Source organism: Chiloscyllium plagiosum, chromosome 10 (genome assembly GCF_004010195.1).
Source record: "Chiloscyllium plagiosum isolate BGI_BamShark_2017 chromosome 10, ASM401019v2, whole genome shotgun sequence".
Taxonomy (NCBI): Eukaryota; Metazoa; Chordata; class Chondrichthyes; order Orectolobiformes; family Hemiscylliidae; genus Chiloscyllium; species Chiloscyllium plagiosum.
Window position 1 is genome coordinate 27,461,276 of NC_057719.1, and position 20,445 is coordinate 27,481,720.

Genomic DNA, 20,445 nt, shown 5'->3' on the forward strand with positions numbered 1-20,445 from the left:
AACAGATTGCAGCAGTTCAGGAAGGCAGGTCACCACCTCCTTCTAAAGGGCAATCAGAAATGGGATAGGAATGCAGGCCCAGCCAGTGATGCCCACGTCCCATGAATGTTTCCTCACACTTTAAGACTGTACTAAAGCAATTCTGTACGAAGTTCTTCCAACAAAGCTTTAAGTTCTGTTAACTAACAATACTGTATAGTGTGACTTTTTTATGCTTTAAATTCTACTCAATAGTAATATGGTATACCTGCCAGTGACTACTTAGAAAACAACCCAAAATCCTAATTATAGTCATTTCTGTGGGTCAAGGTGAGTTGAGAACACTCCACTGGCCTCCAGAAATTTCTCTAGGCCCTCTGATGGCCATTGTTGTTCTTCCATCCACACAGGGATTATCTTCCGCTGTTGCAGACCTATCACTAGCCTTAGTGCCATTACAGCCACTCTAAGGATCTGGGCATGGTCATTGGTATCAGCATGCCGGCTCTAGATCTGAGAAGTCCATGCAGCCAGAAAGGAAATTCAATGGACCAGAGCCTGCCACCCCTTCCTCTTGATGTTGCTGCAGTGCTGACTACAACCTCCAGGCTAATAAACACCAGACATACACTCGAGTTTAAAATATTTTCCTCTGGAACAAGCAAGCCTGGTTACAATGCTTTCCGAATTCTTCACCCGAGATGTGGACCTGAAGCAAACTTTCCCCACAGAGTCACTTGATGGCAGTGTTGGACAATAGTTACCTCTGAATTTCAGTGACTAAACGATATAGTTTGGAGATGCCGGTGTTGGACTGGGATGTATAAAGTTAAAAATCACACAACACCAGGTTATAATCCAACAGGTTTAATTGGAAGCACTAGCTTTTGGAGCGACACTCCTTCACCACAATCACCTGATGAAGGAGCGGCGCTCCGAAAGCTAGTGCTTCCAATTAAACCTGTTGGATTATAACCTGGTGTTGTGTGATTTTTAACTTTAAATGACATAGAGTTTCAAACTTACACAAAGACATCAAAAAGGCATTCCTTATAATATTACAGCAGAACCAAAGAAATGGACACTTGCCAGAAAAGGCGACCTACAACAAATGGATACTTACTCAGAGGCTTCAATAATGTCCATGGCGAAATAAAGAAGATTATAAACAAACCCTGAATACCCAACAGGATCAGTCAGATAGATGGGTGACCATCAGGAAAGGTAAGGAGGTAGTTCAGAATTCTCCTGCAGTTTTCCTCTCTCAAACAGATATTCAGTTTTGGATACTGTTGAAAAGGACAGTCTCTCAGGAAAATAGAAGAGGCAGTCAGATTTTTGGCACTACGAATGAATTTTATGTTTGACAGGGTTTGACAAAATTTAAAAGAATAATTATGATTGGAATGCTCCTGTCAGGGGTACAGATAGGAGATTCTGTGACATTAAGTGTGAATTGAGGATAATATGTTGCTTTCCTGGTGCCAGGATTAGGGACGTCTCAAAATGTTTGAAACTTATAGGTCGTTCTGCTATAACATGACAGTTGCATTTCTCTACAACCGCTCTATAGAAAATCAGGATATGGAAAACCATTATAGAAAATCGCACTGTAGAAGTTTGCTATAGAAAACCGCCATACCCATTCAGTAGAAAGTTCACGTTGTCAAACAACGTCCACAATTCATCAATCATGTTATAGCCAATTCGCCTTGACGAAATGCACGTTATACCACAATGACCTGCGTTGTCAAAAGTGAGAGTTATTGTACACATTGGTAGGAATGACATAGTTAGGGAAACGATTAAGGCTGCACAGAGTGGACATAAGAGGTTCAAAATAGAACCTCAAAAATGGTAATCTCTGGTTTACTCCCAGGCTCGAATGAGGGAAGGAATAAAAGGATAAAGGATAAATGCTATAAATCAATGACCAAACAAGTGGTGTAATGTTTGGGGATTTAGGTTCTTGGATCATGGAAAAGACCTGTTCAAAAAGAATGAGTTTCACCTGTACTAGAAAGGGACCAATATCCTACAAGGAGATTCGCTAATTCTGTAAATTCTTAGAGGGGTGGGTGGAGGGATCCTAAGTAGCAGACTAAAAAGAAACATAGGTGAGGATGTTTTTGAACTTGAAAAGAATAACTAATTAGAAAAAAACAGACAAGTGCAAGTTAGAGAATGAAGTAACTCTGAAGAATTGAACTGCATCTCTTTCAATGCAAGTAGTCTCACAGGTAAGACTGATGACTTAAGGTATGTTTGGGAACATGGGATTGGGACATCATAGCTATTACAGAAACTCGGCTGAGGGATGGACAGGACTGGTAGCTCAATGTTCCAAATTTCAGATGCCATAGGAAGGATAGAAAGGGAGACAAAAGAGGAGAGGGCTGGTCATTTTTGATTAAAGTACACATTACTGCTGTACCTAGAGGAGATATTTCTGAAAATTTATCCATGGAAACTTTATGGGTTGAAATTAGAAATAAGAAAGGATTGATCACATTGATGGGATTGTACTCTAGACCACCCAATATTCAGTGGGAAACCGATGAACAAATATGGAGAGAAATTTCAGATATATGTTAGAATAATAAGGTTGTAAAAGCAGGTGATTTTAATTTTCCAAACATTGACTGGGGCTACCATAGTGTTAAAGGATTGGATGGTGAAGAATTTGTTAAATATGTTCAAGAAAATTTTCTTTATCAATGTGTAAATGTTCCAACTGGGGAAGGAGCAAAACTTGACCTTCTCTTGGGTAATAAGACAGGGTAAGTGACTGAAGTGATAGGAGGGGAACACATTGAATCTAGTGATCATAATTCTATTAGTTTTTAAATAGTTATGAGAAAGTGTACGCCTTCCATAAAAGCTAAAGTTTTCCATTGGAGTAAGGCAAATTTTACTGGTATAAGACAAGAACTTTCAAAGGTTGATTGGAGTAGACTGTTCACAGGTAAAAGGATGTCTGATAAATGGGAGGCTTTTAAAGTGTGGTAATGAGAGGTGAGAGTTGGAGTGAAAGGTAAAGCTTGTGGGATTAAAGAACAATGGATGAAAGAAAAGAATTGAGGTTCTTGTCAAGAATAAAAAAGAATAATGCATTAAATATAGACAACTGGGTTTAAAATGAATTTCTTGAATAGTACAAAGAATGTCGGGGCATTCTAATGAGGAAGATCAGGAAGACAAAGAGGGCACATGAGATAGCCTTGGCAGGTAAGGTTAAGGATAAGCCAAACAGAGTCTACAAGTACACTCAGAGCAAGAGAATAACTATGAAGAGAACTAGGGCCTTTTAAAGGTCAAAGATGTCGTCTGTGCTGAACCTCAGGAGATGGGAGTGATGTTAAATGAATATTTTGAGTCAGTTTTACTGTGGAGAAAGAAATTGAAGCTAGACAACTCAGGGAAATAAATATTAAATCTTTGAAAATAGTTCACATTACAGAATAGGAAGTGCTGGAGATTTTAGAAAATGTAAACGTGAATAAATCTCCAGGACCTGATCCAGTGTTACCTGGGAGGTTGTGGGAAGTCAGGGAGGAAATTGTGGGTGCTCCTTGTGAAAATACTTCTACCATCTAAACTGTGGGTGATGTGCCAGATGACTGGAGAATGACTAGTGTGCTCTTTAAGGAGAAGCCTGGGAACTATAGACCTGTGAGTCTGACTTCGGTGCTGGGTAAGTTGTTTGATTCTGAAAAATGTGATTTATATGTATTTGGAATGGCAAATAATTATTAGGGCTAGTCAACATGGTTTGTGTGAGGGAAATTATGTCTCAAACTTGATTAAGCTTTTTGAGAAAGTAACCAAGAAGATTGATGAAGGCAGAGCAGTAGACATTATTTACATGGACTTTAGTAAAGCCTTGGACAAGGTTTCACATGGCAAACTAATTAGTAAAGTTAGATCACAAGGGATTCAGGGTGATCTTGCTAATTGGTTACAAAATCCGCTTAATGGCAGGAGAGAGAGAGTGGAGGTTTGTTTTTTGGACTGGAGGCCTATTACCAGTGGTGTTCCACAGGGGATCAGTGCTGGGTCCACTTTTGTTTGTCATTTATATGAATGGTTTAGATGAAATATTGAAGGCATGGTTAGTAAGCTTATAGCTGACACCAAAATTGGTGGTATCATGGACAGTGAAGAAGATTATCTAAGGTTACAAAGAGATCTTGATCAAATGGGTTGAGGGTGGAGGAGTGGCTGTTGAAGTTTAATTTGGATAAATGTGAGGTAATGCTGTTTGATAAAACAAACAAGGTCAGGACTTATACAATTAAAAGTAGTGCCTTGGGTAGTGCTGGAGAACAGAGCACCTAAGGATTCATCTATATAATTCTTTGAAGTTTGCGTCCCATGCAGACAGGGTGATTAAAAAGGCATTTGACACTTGTCTTCATTACTCAGACCTTTGGGTATAGGAGTTGATAGTTATGTTGAGGTTGTTGTACAGGATGTTGGTGAGGCCTTGTCTGGAAGTATCATGTACAGTTCAGGTCAGCCTGTTATAGAAGGATATTATTAAGCTGGAGAGGATTCAGAAATGATTTACCAGGATGTTGCCGGGAATGGAGGGCTGGAGTTATAGGCTGGGACTTTTTACACTTGAGCATAGGAGATTGAGGGATTACCTTATAGAGATTTATAAAATCATGAGGTGTAAAGCTAATATCATTTTCCTAGGTTCAGGGATTTCAAACCTTGGGGGCATATTTTTAAGATGAGAGGAGAAAGATTTAAAAGAGATATGAGGGTCAATTGTTTTATACAGGGAGTGGTTCATGTGTGGAATGACCATCCAGAGGAAGTGATGGATGTGGGTCCAGTTTGATTTGATTTATTGCAATCACATCTATCTAAGTACAGTGAAAAGCTTTGTTTGCGAGTAGTACAGACAGATCATAGTAAGCAAGTAGATACTGCAGGGATATCTGTAAACTCCCGAGGATTCCCCAATCCTGTTCCTACAGCTTTCAACTCGAGTCCCCGACTGGAGGTGATGTGATCTGGCTTCTTCCCATTCTCAGAGCCTGTTTCGGCAATTTGTCTAGGAGAATGGAAGTGAATGTGTGGCTGATCAGTGATTTCTGAAGGCCTGGGCTTTGTTCTGATGATTGGAGGATCCTAGGATTCATGGGCTGTCCATACATCACCACTAGGAATATGCTACATGGAGATCTGGAGGATTCCTTCATTGGCAGTTTGGATGAGGCCTTCCAGTGCATGAACGAACATGGGGTGTACAAAGGTCTCATTTCCCCAGCTACGTGGGCTGAACACACACACACACACACACAGAGATTACAGGGAACATTGGCTGAAAATGCAAAGAAAAATCAAACATCTTCCAATGCGTGTGGGCAGTCACGCATTTGACACCTTTGTAATTTGACATAAATCCAACCCCACACCGTTAATGGAAATGGGTGTGTCAAACTCACACAAGATACTCCACAGATGTTGCTTCTATTCAGCACTTCTTTGCTAAACCTGCCGGTACCTGTTTTACCACCTCCAAGCAATTTAAAATGGTAATAACCCAGCAATTCGGCAAAAAGTAGAAAACTAAATATTTTTGAACATTCGGGAGTAGATGGCTGCTAAAATGTTATGTTAAAACCTGGATTTCAAACTATCTCACTAACACCTTTTTAGTACCATTTCACTCTTCCACCAAAATAATGAGCTCATGATCAGAGCAAGCTTTCTTCTCTATTTCTCAAATTGATGTAAACTTTACTATTTAACTATTAATCATCACATAAAATCCAACCCTACAAGCAGTGACAAGTTCTTCCAGCTATGATTAGTGGTAGAATCCAGCTGGCATCCATCTAGCTCAAGATTTCATTACATGTAATAACTTCATGTCATGAAGGTATAAAAGAAAGTTTGAAACTTTTGAAAATTTACAGATCTGTCATGGCCCTGGAAATTTTAAGGGAAGAAATATTTTTCAGATCACAAATAAAATATCCAACAGGGTATCCTTGCCTCATGCGGCAATGCTTATATTATTCTCATAACATAAGAATCTAACTGTAATGACATGGTATTGAAGAATCTAACAAATATTAGTATAATTGGCAATTATGTATAATTATTACACTCACAGACATAGAAGTGTCTGCTATTCAGCTATTTCATTATAATAGCACAACATGAGATTGTGTCAGACCAATGTTTTCAATAGACTGTCATTCTTCAAATGATCCCTAGCAAGATGGTGACTATATTCTTTATTCCCTCAGGTTATATGCCATGATACAGTGATGATATCATGTGCATGTCTCTTAAAGATATACTGGCATACTATTTTGCTTAAAGGTATGCTTATATTCTGACTGTAAGAAACAAAACAAACTCTTCCTTTCATTGCAAAAGCAAAACCTATATCAAACTAATACTCTAATTGAGACAAACAATTTCACTTATTTGACGGAACAGAATTCCACTGCCTCCTGAATGAAGCACTGGCAAAACAAAAGGTTAAAACTTGCCCCTCAAGCAGCAGATTACAAAGATTACATAAACTGGATTTTATATTAAATGGAAAGTTCATGGTACTTATCTCTAATGATAACATCAGCTAAACTCTATTCAACAATAATCAGTCAATATGAATGTTAACAACCAATCCAATTTGATTTTTCTTTGTGATTCTTCGGAATTGATTTCTGTTTGGACAGCTAAAGTTTGACATCTGAAACTATTCCATTCTATGAAGTACATTTTGCAAATAAATCATAGCTAGATTCACTGGCACACCACAATCCTAACTGACAGTTTTTGATTTGCTTCCAAAATTGTAAAATTGTGAAAGGTTCAGTTCATAAAATTGATAATCCGTGTTTGCAATAATTGTGATTTAAGTTTCATATTAAGTGTCAATGTCAACACTGCAGATAAATCTCAATGAATGACAGTACAATTTTATTATATATATAAAATCCAAGTGGCACAAAATTGTATAATGTGAAACAGAATTGCAAACCACAAAAATAGAAATTGATTATGAAAAATGCAGCACATACAATACTTGAAGACTTGTGCCACTACTGAAAAGAAAAATGAATAAATCAATACAGAGGAGCTACAAACTAACAATATAATTGCAATTTGAATTATGTGAAGCATTATGTGAACAATATTGAGTACCTCATCACATTGCCCAAATCCTTGAATTCCACTGCTAGGTAATAACTCACTCTTTTCTTGTGCTAAGTGAGCAATATTTGGAAATGTCTTATTCTTGCCCAGGAAATAATGTGAATTTTGATTATGCATTCTTGACACAAAAAAATCAATTTTTGTATCAATACTGTCAATACATTACATGACAGGCAAAAGACAGGTTAGAAGAAACAAGGGAAATTTCTTTCAATTCTAATGACATTCAACATTTTCAGACATTGTAATGCCACAAGAAGTTTGTCTGAAGAGCATTTCTGGAGATAGGTTACCCCTATTATTGGAGTATTGACGCATTTCATTAGGAATATTTTCAAAACGTCATAAGACAGAACATTTTATTCAATACACATCATTACAATAATGCCTGACCTGAAGATTTATTGTTATTTTTATTACTCTTTCATGCAAGAGGACAGACATATCTCTGCCAACAATGTTTTGACAATTTATAGGCAACTTTCCCTATAATCTGCACTTTCTCCTTATGATAACATGCCTGTGCCTTTTCTCTTTTTTTTGAAAGACATGGGAGGTCATGACAAAACATATTATTATCAGTGTAGAACAGAGAATCCAAAGGGTTCAGGTGCATAATTCTTTGAAATTTGCATCACAGATAGACAGGGTGTGTAAGAAGGTGTTTAGCATTCTTGCCTCAAAAGCTCAGACTTTTGAGTATAGGTGTTGAGGCATCATGTTGAGATTGTGCAGGATGTTGATGAGGCATCTTCTGGAGTACTGGTCATCCTACTATAGGAAGGATGTTATTAAGCTGGAGAGGGCTCAGAAAAGAGTTATTCAGGGTGTTGCTAGGAATGGACAGTTTGAGTTATAAGGAGAGGTTGGGACTTCTTTCGTTGGAGCATAGTAGGTTGAGTGGTGACCTTACAGAAGTTTATAAAATCATGAAGGGCATAGTTAAGGTGAAAGTCAGGTGTCTTTTTCCAAGGATTTCAAGACTACACATTTTTTAAGGTGAGAGGAGAAAGATTTAAGTAAGACTTTTTTAATTAGGATGTTTTGTGTATGGAATGAATTTCCAGAGGAGGTGGTGGATGCAGGTACAATGTTTAAAAGACATTTGGATAACTATATGAATAGGAAAGGCTTGAAGGGAAATAGGCCAATGCAGGCTGGTGGGACTAGTTTAGTTTGGGAATATGGTCAGCGTGGACTAGTTGGACCGAAGGGTCTGTTTCCATGCTGTATGACTCTTTGACTGTATGACTCCATGTGAGGATATCATGCGTATGTCAAATGATTCCCTCTCAGCATTTCTAGCATTGCTCCTTGGAAAATCTCTGGTGCAGAGGAGATTTATACATGGTAATGATTTATACATGGTAATACAGCCTGAATGGCGTAATAAATGTCATCAGCAATTTTAACACATACTCTAGAGATATCTGCCAGAACCCATTGGCATGCAATTTTATGAAGAACATGTTGGTTACCAATTTTGTCAAGCTATTGTCGATTGACGAAATGAGATGGACATCCCTCTTAACTCTTTTGTTTTAATGAGTAAAGTCAACAGACAATCTTAGTTCTCCATTTTTCTTGGAAATAATTAGCTCTGAACACCACTGTGTTTGTTCTGACATTATTGATATGACCATCCTTTCAATTCTGCTGTTTGAAATTCTACTTTCCCATCAAAGGATGAAGAATTGACTGAGAATAGATAAACACATGGGTTTAATATCTTCTTGCAGAGTGATTAGATACTCCTGCTTAGGTTTACCTAAACCTTTGAATAATTTTGGAAATTCTGCCTGAAATTCTATCCAATCTTCATTCTGAAGTATTGTATCTATCCTCTCTAAGAGTCCTAGACAAGTCCATATAAGTCTGCTCACCAATGAGACTTTCTAACTTCTCAGTATAATGTCTCATGAGAATATAGAGAGCCAATGGATGTTATCTACCTGCACTTCAAGAAGGCCTTTGACAAGATGGCGCGCAGGAGGCTACTGAGTAAGATAATGGTCCATGGTATTAGAGGCAAGGTGCAAGCATGGATAGACGCTTGGCTGTCTGGCAGAAAGCAGAGAGTGGGGATAAAAAGGGTCCTTCTCAGGATGACAACTGGTAACAAGTGGTGTTCCGCAAGACTCAGTTTTGGGATCATAACTTTCACTTTATACATTAACAATCTTGATAAAGGAACTGAGGGCATTCTAGCTACATTTGCAGACAATACAAAGATAGGTAAGGGACAGGTAGCATTGAGGAGGCAGAGAGGCTGCAGAAGAATTTGGGCACATTTGAAGAGTGGGCAAAGAAGTGGCAGATGGAGTACAACGTGGGAAAGTGTGAGGTCATGCACTTTGTTCGGAAAAATAGAGGCATGGACTATTTCCTAAATGGGGAGAAAATTCAGAAGTCTGAAGTGCAAAGAGATTTGAGGGTTATAGCCCAGGATTCTCTCAAGGTAAACTTGCAGGTTGAGTCAGTAATTAGGAAGGCAAATGCAATGAGGACTGGTCTCCTTCCTATCGGAAGGATGTTGGGAAACTTGAAAGGATTCAGAAATGATCTACAAGGATGTTGCCAGGGTTGGAAGATTTGAACTATGGCTGAACAGGCTGGGGTTGTTTTCCCTGGAGCGTCGGAGGCTGAGAGGTGACCTCATAGAGGTTTATAAAATCATGAGGGGCATGGATAGGATAAATAGACAATGTCTTTTCCCTGGGGTGGGGGAGTCCAGAACTAGAGGGAACAGGTTTAGGGTGAGAGGGAAAAGATATAAAAGGAACCCAAGGGGCAACTTTTTCACGCAGAGGGTGGTGGGTGTATGGAATGAGCTGCCAGAGGAAGTGATGGAGGCTGGTACAATTGCAGCATTTAAAAGGCATCTGGATGGGTATATGAATAGGCAGAGGTTAGAGGGATATGGGCTAAGTGCTGGCAAATGGGATGAGATTAAATTAGCATAACTGGGCAGCATGGACGAGTTGGACCAAAGGGTCTGTTTCCGTGCTGTGCATCTCTCTAACTTGAATATAAGAGCCAGGATGTTCTTCTGAGGCTCTAGTCATTTAAATTTGGAGTGTCGTGTGTAGTTTTGGACCCCATACATCAGGAAGGATGTGCTGGCCTTGGATTTCACAGGAGGTTTATGAGAATGGTCCCCGGAATGAAAAGCTTAACTTTTGAGGAAAGTTTGAGGACTCTGGGTTATACTCAATGGAGTATAGAAGGATGAGGGGGGAATCTAATTGAAACATACAGAATACTGAATGACCTGGACATAGTAGATGTTGGGAAGACGTTTCCATTGGTAGGAGAGACTAGGACCCAAGGGCACAGCCTTAGAGTAAAGGGAAGACCTTTTGGAATGGAGATAAGGAGAAACTTCTTCAGCCAGAGAGTGGGGAATCTATGGAATTCATTGCCACAGAAAGCAGAGGAGACCAGATCATTGAGTATGTTTAAGACTTAGATAGATAGATTTTTGAATATCAAGGGGATCAAGGGTTATGGGGAGAAAGCGGGAAAATGGGATTGAGAAACATATCCCAGAGTGGCAGAGCAGAATTGATGGGCTGAATGGCCCAATTTCTGTCCTATGTCTTATGGTCTAAAATAAGAAATAGGAGCAGAGTATGCCATTCAGTCTACCAACCTATCCCTCCATTCTATAAGATCCTGGCTGTTCAGCCCTCGGTCTCAAATCCTCTTCTGTGCCAGTTCCTCATAACCCACAACTTCTCAACATTTCAACAATTTGCCAACCTCCACTTTAAATTATTTCAGTGACCTAGAGGCCACCACACTCTGAGATTGAGAATTCCAAGTATTCACTACCCGCTGGGAAGAAGAAATTACTTCGCATCCTAGTTTTAAGTGAGTGCCCCCTTATCCTGTAACTATTTTGCCTAGTTTGAGATGCCCATATGAATGATGGTACCACAGTTTATCTCCCCTCCACTCAGGCATCACCAACAAATGATTCTATTCACTGTTATCAAACTCAGTCCTTCCCTTTATCTCATTACAGGAAAAATGGCCCACAAATTCCATCCACCCTCAAATTGATGTCAGTACAGCATTCCATGACATACCTGCAATATCCAGACTGGTTGCATTTAATTCTAGACTGCAAGGACATGGATTGCTGGGATGAAGGAGGACCAATGCCCAACCCCCAGACTGGAATCAGATGATTCCCTTAACTGTGTATGATGGCACCCTCTGACTGAGCATGGACGCCTTGATTCCACCAAAAACAGGTCTCCTTTGACTTTCAGATATGGCCAGTTGGTTGAAGCATTATGCAGTGTGTAAAATGTTACCAATTTCTCTCAGTGTGAAATTCATGTAGCACAGTGCAGTAATAAATTTCCATCCATTTGACTGTTCAGTGCTCCAAACCACAGCAAGCTGCCTTCCTCTCTTTCTGTACTAAAAATAACAAGCTGTATCGGCTGGAAACCTCCAAACCTCCAAAATGAATGCGTGCTAAGTGCATTAGATGCCTCCAGCAGAGATGCATGAGGTATATGTGTGTCTGTCCCTGCAATCCAAAGCATGCCTTACCAATGCAAGTCATAAGCGTACCTGAGCTCCGATATGAAATCCTGAAGTGCTGTCTGATCCGTTTGCAAAGCAGCCATGATGATATGCTGAAGCTGGTGTTTTGTCAAGGCCCATTTGTGTGGACAAGGGTGAAGAAAGACAGTGTCCATGAAGCATTCTGGAATATTGTGGCTGTCAAAGGCCTGGCAAAGCAAACAGCAGGTTGCTGCAACCAGGCGACTGCTCTGACTTTCCCATTGGGAATTGCTGTTGTCTGGGAACTGCACAGAAATTAAGTGAGTTTATCAAATAATGAGACAACAGCATTAGGAATAGGAGTAGGGTATTCTGCACCTCAAACCTGTTCTACCATTCAATCAGGTCATGGCTGATCTGTGTCCAAACTCCATGCCTTTGGCCCACATCCCTTTATAATGCTGCTTAACAAAAACTTATCCGTCTCTGCTTTAAAATTAACAACTGATCTAGCACATACTGCTGTTTGTGAAAGAGAGATCCAAACATTTACCAACCTTTGTGTGGAGAAGTGCTTCCTGACATCATTCCTGAACGGTCTGGCTCTAATTCTCAGACTATGCCCCCTAGTTCCAAAATCCTCAAACAGTTTATCTTCATTTTCCCAGCCTTTTCCCAGTAATATCTTGAAGGCTTTGATCAGAGCATCCGTTAACCTTCCAAAGAGTGTTAAGAGCAGCTCATTAGCAAGATTCAGAGCTTGCTGTTTAAATACTAAGGGGAAAATGAGAACATTTTTCTCAATGACAGGAACCTGAGTTTTCAATTTTTGTTGTTTTCTCAACTATCTTGCCGTTCCCATGTGCTCAAGGGAGCAGAAAATTCTACCCTTATTTTCTGCACGTTGGAATGGAACCAGAGACAATCATCTTAATTTTCAGTCTCTAGTTTCTGATACTTTCTGGAGGTCTTGTAGCTAAATAGGTGGCATACTTGCCTTAATGTTCAGGTTCCACTTTAGGACTTGTTGGTCATGGGCAAGTTAGTAATCAGCCTACTAACCCTCGCAAATCTTCCCCACTGTAGCCAAAAGGAGAAGAAAATGCATGAAAGTACAAAACACATAAATTGATCGTATTGCCACTGGAAGCAGTTTCTCCTCATTTATACCATCAAAACCCTTTGTGATTATAAAGAGGTTTATCCATCTCCCCTGCTCGAAGGAGAGTAATTCCAATATCTCAAAGTATATGTCAGCCATGACACAATTCTTAGTGATTTAGCTGTGAGTCACAAAGGCCATTGGTTCCACCCCAGGGGCTGAATTTTACTCTCTCCCAGGTGTGAAACAGCAGACCATAAAATATAGGAACAGACTTCGGCCATCTAGCCCATCGAGTCTGCTCCACCAGTCAATCATGGCTATTATGTTTCTCAACCTCATTCTCCCGCCTTCTCCCCATAACAGTTGATCCCCTTAATAATCAAGCACCTATCCATCCCTGTCTTAAAGACACTCAATGATTTGGCTTCCACAACTTTCCATGGCGTTTTTCATCACCCTCTGGCTGAAGAAATTCCTCCTCATCTCGGTTCTAAAAGGTCATACTTTCACTCTGAGGCTGTGCCCTCGGGTCCTAATGGAAACATCTTCTCCACATCCATTTTATCCAGACATCTCAGTACTCTGTAAATTTTAATGAGATTCTCAAGTCCCTCACGGCCCTGCCAACCCCCAATCCTTTTAAACTCCATCAAGTTCAGACTCAGAGTTCTTCATTTCTGGGATCATTCTGTGAACTTCCTCTGGACCCCTTCCACCGCTAGCACACTCCACATACTGGGCCCAGAACTAACTGCTCACAATATTCCAAATGCTGCCCAACCAGCTGTATACATCTATTTTTGTATTCTTGCCCTCTCGAAATAAATGCTAACATTTGCCTTCCTGCCAACTGAACCTATATGTTAACCTTAACAGAATCCTAAACTAAGACTTCTAAGTCCCTTTGTGCTTCAGATTTCAGAAGTCTTTTCCCATTTAGAAAATGATCAATGCATCCATTCTTCCTACCAAAGTGCATGACTTCACAATTTCCTACATTGCATTCCATCTGCCACTTCTTTGCCTACTCTCCCAGTCTGTCCAAGTCCTCCTGCAGCCTCCCCACTTCCTCAACACTACCTGTCCCTCCACCTATCTCTGTGGCATCTGCAAACTTAGCAACGACACCCTCCACAAAACTCTATGTCACCAGCTGCCATCCTGAAAAACACACATTTATCCCATTTCTGTCTTCTTCAGTTAACCAATCTTCTACCTATGCCAGTACCTTCTCCCTAACATGATGGACTCTCATCTAATTGAGGAGTTTCCTGTCTGACATCCATTGTCTAAACTGCTCATTACCTCAAAATCTAACAGAGCTGTCAGGCATGACCTCCCCTTAATGTAATCCATGCTACCTCATCCCTATTTTGCCATGTATTTCTAAATACTCCACAATATCATGGACCCTTTAATAATGGACTCTAAAATCTTATCAACAATCAGGGTCAGGCTAACCGGGCCTTTATTTCTGTGTCCTCTGTCTTCCTCTCTTCTTAAGTAGGCATGTTACATTTGCCATTTTCCAGTGCTGTGGAACCCTCCCTGACACCAGTTATTCCTAAAAAGATAACCACCAATGCCTCTACAATTTCCTCAGCTTCTCCTTCAGGGGTGAAGTCAATCTAGTCTGGATGATTAGTCCGGTGTGGCCTCCTCTATATTGGGGAGACAGGCCGCCTACTTGCGGAGCGATTCAGGGAGCACCTCTGGGCCACCCGGACGAACCAACCCAACCAACCTGTGGCACAGCATTTCAACTCCCCCTCCCACTCCACCGAGGATATGCAGGTCATTGGACTCATCCACCGCCAAAAACTAAGACTTCTAAGTCCCTTTGTGCTTCAGATTTCAGAAGTCTTTTCCCATTTAGAAAATGATCAATGCATCCATTCTTCCTACCAAAGTGCATGACTTCACAATTTCCTACATGTTACATTTGCCATTTTCCAGTGCTGTGGAACCCTCCCTGACACCAGTTATTCCTAAAAAGATAACCACCAATGCCTCTACAATTTTCTCAGCTTCTCCTTCAGGGGTGAAGTCAATCTAGTCTGGATGATTTATCCAACTCAAACCTTCCCTTGCACCTTCTCTTTAGTGCCAAACACTACAGTCACCCTTGCCTCTCTCTTATCTTTAAGATCCACATAAACTCTTGTAATATTCTTTTGTATTACTAGTTAGCATTCCCTCGTATTTCATCTTTTCTCCTTTTATTGATTTTTTTTTCCAAAATGTTGTCTTCTGCTAGTTTTAAAGGCTTCCAAAGTCCTTTGACTTCCCACGAATCTTCACCACATTGCTTGCTTGCTCTTTTTGCTTTTATGCTGTCTCTAACTTCCCTTGTCAGCTATGATTGCCTCGTCCTCCCCTTTCTCCTTCGGATGAATTTCTGCTGTGCCTCCTGAATTACCCCAGAAACTCCTGCCTTTACAGACCGCCATCTTCCCTGCTAAACTCCTCCTCCAATCAACTCTGGCCAGCTCGTCCATCATGTCTTCATGGTAACCTTTGCTCAATTATATTACAGTTACATCTGATTCAACCTTCTCCCTCTCATATGATTTCTATCATATTATAGTCACAGCCCTACACGTTCCTTTACCTCAAGTTTCCTCATCAAGTCTGCCTCATTACACATCACCAACTCCAAACTGCTCCAAGAAATCATTTTGTCGATATTATACCAAATTCTTTTCTTGGGATCTTCTATCAACTTGATTTTCCCAGTCCACATGCACTTTGAAGTCCCCCATGATTATTGTAATAGAAATGACAATGTAAGACAGGCGCTACCTCCTGATTTATTTTTTGACCAATGCTAAGGGGCCTGTACTTAACATCTATCAGGGTCTTTTCTCCTTTGCAATTCTTCCACAGATTCTACACTTTTTGACACTCTAATCGGTTCTTGCTATCAATTTAATCACATTTCATACTAACACAGCAGCCACACCCCCTCTGCATCTGCCTGTCCTTTTGGTAGGACATGTATCCTTGGATATTTAGTAGGCCTCTTCCTACTACCATGGGGATTTTACCCACAACAAGAAGAAACAACATGTGGTCACCAGGCTTCGAGGTACTGTGCTGAAGGGGTGCCAATTTGATGGGTGAAGCACGGCCATCAGAAGTCCCCCCAAAAAGGAAATCAACTCCCTCCACATCCTTCCAATAAACCCCAAACAACTAAACCCATCACTGAGACTTAACAGCCTGACCCAGATGAAAGCCCAGATGCCAAGGACACCACACCTCCAATTCTAAACACCTCCCTCTCAATCTTGCCACAGATCAGCAGTGGCAACAATCACAGGCACATGACTAGGACGAAAGGCAGGACTTCATCATCGTGAGAAGTAAATATCCATCTCTGACCAAGGGTCATTAACCATTGAATATTCACAGTGAAAGCCATTCATTCACATGGGGCTCATCTCTGACTTCTAACTAAGACTATGGAACCACACAGCAGGCTCCAAGCACTCCAGGTGTATTATGTCTCCAACAGATGGACTTCAACTCCCCATGGTTCTTATCAACCAAAAAGAAAGAGAACACAAATGAGCAATAACTCATCAGCACCTTATAGAGACGTACAGCACGGAAACAGACTTTTTGGTTAAACTTGTCCAGGCTGACCAGATATCCCAACTCAATCTAGTCCCATTTGACAGCACTTGGCCCATATCCCTCTAAACCTTTCCTATTCATATACCCATCCAGATGCCTTTTAAATGTTGCAATTGTACCAGCCTCCACCATTTCCTCTGGCAGCTCATTCCATGCATGCACCACATTCTGCATGAAAACATTGCCTTTAGGTCCCTTTTATATCTTTTCCCTCTCACCCTAAACCTATGCCCTTTAATTCTGGACACACCCACCCCAGGGAAAAAACTTTGTCTATTTTCCGATCCTTGCCCCTCATAATTTTATAAATCTCTATAAGGTCACCCCTCAGCCTTTGGATGCTCCAGGGAAAATAACCCCAAGTGTATTCAGCCTCTCCCTATAGCTCAAATCCTCCCACCCTGGCAACATCCTTGTAATTCTTTTCTGAACCCTTTCAAGTTTCACAACATCCTTCCAATAGGAAGGAGACCAGAATTGCACATAATATTCCAAAAGTGGCCTTTACAATGTCCTGTACAACTGCAACAAGACCTCCCAACTCCTGTACTCAATGCTCTGACCAATAAAGGAAAGCACTGTCCTATCTACCTGTGACTCCACTTTCAAGGAGCTATGAACCTGCACTCCAAGGTCTCTTTGTTCAGCAACACTCCGTAGGACCTTACTATTAAGTATATAAGTCCTGCTAAGATTTGCTTTCCCCAAATGCATCACCTCACAATTATCTGAATTAAACTCTATCAGCCACTTCTCAGCCCATTAGCCCATCAGATCAAGATCCCGTTGTAATCTGAGGTAACCTTCTTCGTGTCCACTACACCTCCAATTTTGGTGTCATCTGCAAACTTATTAACTATACCTCTTATGCTCACTTCCAAATCATTTATATAAATAACAAAAAGTATCGGCCCCTTCACCAAACCTTGTGGCACTCCAGACTGAAAAACAACCCTCCACCACCACCTTCTGTCTTCTACCTTTGAGCCAATTCTATATCCAAATGGCTAGTTCTCTCTGTATTCCATGAGATCTAACCTTGTTAACCAGTCTCCCATGGGGAACCTTGTCGAAGGCCTTACTGAAGTCCATATAAATCACGTCCACCGTTCAACCCTCATCAATCCTCTTTCTTACTTTTTCAAAAAACTCAATCAAGTTCGTGAGACATGATTTCCCACGCACAAAGCCATGTTGAAAGACTTAATCTTTCCTGATGAAGGGCTTTTGCCCAAAACATTGATTTTCCTGTTCCTCGGATGCTGCCTGACCTGCTGCGCTTTTCCAGCACCACTCTAATCTAAACTCTGGTTTACAAGCATCTGCAGTCCTCACTTGTGCCAATATCTAAACAGTCCTTGACTTTCCAAATATGTGTAAATCCTGTCCCTCAGGATTGCCTCCAACAACTAGCTCACCACCAACGTCCGGCTCACCGGTCTATAGTTCCCTGGCTCCTCCTTACCACCTTTCTTAAATAATGATACGTTAGCCAACTTCCAGTCTTCTGGCACCTCACCTGTGATTACCAATGATACAAATATCTCAGTGAGGGGCCCAGCAATCACTTCCCAACCTCCCACAGTGTTCTAGGGTATACCTAATCAGGTCCTGGGGATTTATTCACGTTTATGCGTTTCAAGACATCCAGCAATTTCTCCTCTGTAATATGGATATTTTTCAAGATGTCACCATCTATTTCCTCACATTCTATATCTTCCACAGTAAAACTGATGCAAAATACTCATTTAGTATCTCCCCCATCTCCTGTGGCTCCACACAAAGACGGCCTTGCTGATCTTTGAGGGGCCCTATTCTCTCCCAAGTTACCCTTTTGCCCTTAATGTAATTGTAAAAACCCTTTGGATTATCCTATTTTCCAAGCTATCTCATGTACTCTTTTTGCCCTCTTGATTTCCATCTTAAGTATACTCCTACTGCTTTTATGCTCTTCTAAGGATTCACTCGATCTCTCCTGTCCATACCTGACATATGCTTCCTTCTTTTTCTTAACCAAACCCTCAATTCCTCTAGTCATCCAGTATTCCCTATACCTACCAGTCTTTCTTTTCATCTTAACAGGAACATACTGTCTCTGGACTCTTGTTATCTCATTTCCAAAGGCTTCCCATTTTCCAGCCATCCCTTTATCTGCAAACATCTGCCCCTAATCAGTTTTTGAAAGTTCTTGCCTAATACCGTCAAAATTGGCCTTCCTCCAATTTAGAACTTCAACTCTTAGATCTGGTCTATCATCTTCCATCACTATTTTAAAATTAATAGAATTATGGTCGCTGGCCCCAAAGTGCTCCCTCACTGACACCTCAGTCACACTGCCCTGCCTTATTTCCCAAGAGTAGGTCAAGGTTTTGCACCTTCTCGGGTAGGTACATCCACATACTGACTCAGAAAATTTTCTGTACACGCTTAACAATTCCTCTCCATCTAAACCCTTAACACTATGGCAGTCCTAGTCTATGTTTGGAAAGTTAAAATCCCTGACCATAACCACCCTATTATTCTTACAAATAACAGATCTCCTTACAAATTTGTTTCTCAATTTCCCGCTGACTATAAGGGGGTTTATAATACAATCCCAATAAGGTGATGATCACTTTCTTATTTCTCAGTTCCACCCAAATAATTTCCCTGGATGTATTTCTAGGAATATCCTCCTTAAATATAGCTGTAATGCTATCCCTTATCAATAATGCCATTCCCTCTCCTCTGTTGCCTCCCTTTCTGTCCTTCCTATAGCATTTGTATCCTGGAACATTAAGCTGTCAGTCCTGTCCATCCCTGAGCCATATTTCTGTAATTGCTTTGATATCCCAATCCTAAAATCCTTACCATGCCCTGAATTCATCTGCCTTCCCTGTTAGGCCTCTTGCACTGAAATAAATGCAGTTTAATATATCAGTCCTACCTTATTCTCTGCTTTGTTCCTGCCAGTCCTGACTGTTTTACTCACTTCTTTTCTCAGCTGTACCAGTCTCAGATTAATCTCTTTCCTCAGTATCTTCCTGGGTCCCACCACGCCTCCCAAGCAACTCTAGCAAATTTCCCTGCCAGTATATTAGTCCCCTTCCAATTCAGGTTCAATCTATCCTTCTTGTACACGTCACTTCTACCCCAGAAGATTCCAATGATCCAAAAATGTGAATCCTTCTCCCAAACACCAGCTCCTCAGCCCCGCATTCATCTGCTCTATCCCCCTATTCCTATAGCAAGAAAAGCTGAGATAAATACCCCTTTTAAAGTTGCCTCAACTATAAATTTTCCCTTCAAACAGTATCCTGTACTTGTACACAACAGCAAGAACGTTGAGGACACTTGTACTTCTTCCAATATATTTGAACCTGAGCTATTAACCAAGTTTAATACAGATAGAAAAATATGATTCCAGTTCCAGAATAGACTCTAACATTGAACAAAAATATATTTTATTTTTTGATGTGATAAGTTTTCATTAAAGAACACATTATTTAGAACATCAAATACTACAATTACTCTAGGAATAGTTATCTTGATAACACTTCACAATATGTGAAAATAACAACTAACACAGGAGAAACTAACAAAACATGGTTTATATATGTTCTCATCACATAGTTATGCCACTGTGCACATTTCACACAAAAAAAAATTCTGATCACATTCATTACATTAAGGCACATTTACTTTAGCAAAGTACTGAACATTACCATACCTGAAGAACATATGCAACACAGGTCGTGCACATCAGTTACAGAAAGCACGCTGGCCATAATAAAAGCTTACAGAAAACTTTTCATCATAAAACAATATTATTCAGCACTTAATGTGGTAATGCACACATTGCTTGCATACATACAAGTAATTCTAAGAATATGTAAATTTCAATGAAGAGGCAACACAAGAAGGGGTAGCACCTTATGCAGATCCCCAATACATCACATTATATTCATGAGTTGAAATGCTTTTCACACTGGTTTTACAATTTTAAAACTATTCTGAAGAAATTGCATTAATTG